The 3357-nt window shown below is 47.3% G+C and overlaps 1 non-coding gene across 1 annotated transcript; it reads left to right on the top strand.

The window, feature by feature from the left end:
- Positions 1-1873: 1873 nt before the first annotated feature.
- Positions 1874-2065, top strand: LOC116972653. Its single transcript, XR_004411851.1, has one exon. It is a non-coding gene; the product is annotated as a U2 spliceosomal RNA (small nuclear RNA).
- Positions 2066-3357: the final 1292 nt, after the last annotated feature.

The raw sequence follows: 3357 nt of genomic DNA, 5'->3' as shown, positions 1-3357 counted from the left end.
GGGCAACAACAGGCGGTAGGAGCGACCCGGTGTTCCTCTATTCCCCGACACCGTGCCGAGCCCAGCCCGATAGCAGGCTGGATGTATAGCCACCCGAAGAGGCATCCGGCAGGTGTTCCCGATTTGGGACGGGATGTCTCTCCACCCGCACGGGGGGAGAGAGAGCCGCCTGAGCCGCTGGAGCGGCTCTCGGTGCTGGTGCCTGCGAGACGCGCTGCTTGAGGGGCGCTCTCGCTACTACAAGGCACAAAAGCTCCAGAAGAAGGCGGTAGGAACATTTAACCGGGCGTTCCGCTATCCCCACACCGCGCCGAAGCCAGTCCCGCTAGTGCCTGAGCTGCGGGCTGGATGTCTAGCCATCCGAAGAGGCATCCGGCCGGTGGCTTCCGACTTGTCGGAGGGGACGTCTCTCCACCCGCAGGGAGAGAGACAGCCGCCTGAGCCGCTGGAGCGGCTCCTGGAGCAGGAGCTCCTGCGAGACACGCTACGTGAGGGGCAGTCTCGCTGGAGGGTTCAGGCATACCCTCCACAGTGCCGAGGCACTGCCCATCGCTTCCTCCTTAGTGTGGTTAGCTTTGGGGTGACCAGTGGCTGGGCTGGTCATGAAGAGGGGTCACTGGCTGAACAATATCGGGAGTATGCTTGAGGTACAGGATCAGGAAGAGCTGCTGGGTGTGGCCGCTATGTGGCTCCACCACTAGCGAGATGGCTTTTCAGTCTCAACTGATGGCCAGCCTACTACCTGTCTTTTCCAAAAAACCTCTCCAAGACAGGTAGCCATGAGGCGTTGGTTTTATCACGCCTCCCCTAAATTGCATTTACTCAAAGTGCCCGCCATTATTGGGGGATACATTGAGCAGCGCGTTTAACCTAAATATTTTAAAAATGCATTTGGTATCCTGACGTCGGTTATCATGTCCACCTGCTCATTCCAGAAGGGCAGGGTAGTATGGCAAAACACCTGACCCTACTGTTCAACGGTATACCTCATAACTTCTGATGAACTCACAAACCTGCCCTCAATCTATGAAATTAACAGGACTATGAGAACGCCGACCTCATAAGCACAGATCCTGCTACCTGGCACTTACCAAACCAGTCCTAAAAAACTGGACGAAGTGTTCAAACTATTCGGCACAAGAGGGCAGAGTCTGGAATGAGCACCACACTAAACCAGACAGCAGTACCTCTACGTGTCCACCAGGGGCGTCTACCTCATGGTACTGGTGAAAGCTCGGGGCCTGCATGCCAAACCTGTAGCATTTTAGGCCACGGCCCAGAGCAGGCCCCAGGGGAAAATGTGCCACCCCCCAACAAACATCGTCCCTACAAGAACAAGGAACCAGAAACCGAAGAAAACAACAATGAAGACAGATAAGTATGGTTCCTACCATCACATAAAGGTTAAGGGTTGTACTAACAAGGGGTGGATGAATCACGCCTGGTTAGGAAGCTATCACTCTTGGTAGTTATATACCAAAAAATAAATACAAGGGGAATAGAATTAATATCTTGCCACCAATTCAGCAAGCACCCCAAGTGGTCTACCCTCCCACGATGGTGAATGTCGCACCATCGTTGATAAACCACTTGAGTATTTCACCAGGTATACCCATTCATGGGATTTGTAACTACTACCATGGATCCAAGGATACTTTATGGTAGACATCGACCTTGAAGATGCACACTATTCAGTACCTTCTCATATAAGTTTCGGATATACCGCAATTACCTGGATGGAGTAACCATGATGAGCGTTGCGGCATTTAAGTCAAAGTTATCCAGAATCAACTAGCCCTGACACTTAGAAACATTCCGTCATGGCATGTCTATATATTAACGACAAACTATCCTTGGATACAGCTTTAGCTGCATCGCTTCTCGGCCTTTTGGCTAAGATCAAGTGTAGTATCTGTTCTTATCAGTTTAATAATCTGATACGTCCCTTATCTAGGGACCATATATTAAATTGAATTTTGGAACAGGGAGATGGAATAGGGGCTTGCTTCGTCCACTCCACGCATCGACCCAGTATTGCAGTGCCTCTGGGAACGGTGCACAAAATATATATCCAGATATTTACGTTGACCATCCACAACGTTGTTATCTGGTATTCATTAAGACTATCAGTCATGGTGCATTAACCACCAATCAACTACGTGGCAAAGTAATTGGGATATAGCAGCATTACCAGCTACTGAACTTTGTACCTTTCCTATGAGCTGAGATACTAGTGTTCAAAACTATCTCCATACCTGTAATATGGGGGCAAATGGATTAATCTGTAGTGTTATCATGGAATTTATCGGCAGGAAGGATTATGGTTGTACACTTCCACCTGTTTTGAGTAACATCTTATGTGTCCTGATGTGTTACTGAGCTTGTAATACTTAATGCCAATATGAATTGACTTAAACATGTTATATATTAACTTACTTAATTCTAGTGAAGCATTTGCTCAGTAATCCACCAAATTTGCATGTTCGTTTATAAGATAACAACATCAGTGGTGGCATATACCAAACCACTTGGGCGGAGAACATCGATATTAGGGGACAATTTATTAACAATTGGAAACCGTATGTCGTCAAACATGTTTGACCATCAGTAACTCACCTATCAGGTGAGCTAAATACTGTAAACATACATTTAAACCAAAAATATTTGCTGAAATCACTAAGCAATATGGACACCAGATATCGATTCCTTATATCCAATTAAATCACCACGTACTAACTTACGTCACATGAAACCAATCTCAAGGCAGCGGCAATGGAGACATTCCCGCGTATTGAGGGGTGGGGGGAACCTAATCTCTATGTTTTCCTTTCCTTCTACCTCTTCAATAGGTACTACGGCTTCATCAGTCGGGTACTACGCAAATTACAGTGGACCAAGTCCACAAGCATGGTTCCCAGTGATCCTCGACATGGTCATTAAAAGAATTGCAGAATTGGGAAGACCATTGCTGTGCTTGGATCAGGAGCACTATCAACCTGATGACAGCATTCCGTCGCATATCCTAGGGAACATACCTGAGGAGCATCAAGAAATGGTACACTGTTTCCAAAACAGGAATTACACATTCAACTATAACAAAAAACTGTACTGGAGCTCCTGGCAGGTCTTCACCACAATGAAGGACATGTTCTGTTAGCCTACTCAACTTGGGTACCGCTCACTGGTGATCAGATACAGGAGAGGTATATCAATCCATTCCCCAGAAATAGGTACACCCAAATTGGGATGTCAGTGAAATCCTGACATACCTTAGGGGATGATCACCAGCCAGGTCACTCACCCTGGAACAGCCTACCCTGAAGATGGACATGCTGGTGGCCTTACATCAACACAAAG

The sequence above is a fragment of the Amblyraja radiata genome, chromosome 4 (genome assembly GCF_010909765.2).
Source record: "Amblyraja radiata isolate CabotCenter1 chromosome 4, sAmbRad1.1.pri, whole genome shotgun sequence".
Lineage (NCBI taxonomy): Eukaryota > Metazoa > Chordata > Chondrichthyes > Rajiformes > Rajidae > Amblyraja > Amblyraja radiata.
The sequence above is the reverse complement of the archived record's forward strand: the minus strand, read 5'-3'. Positions and strand labels throughout refer to the sequence as shown.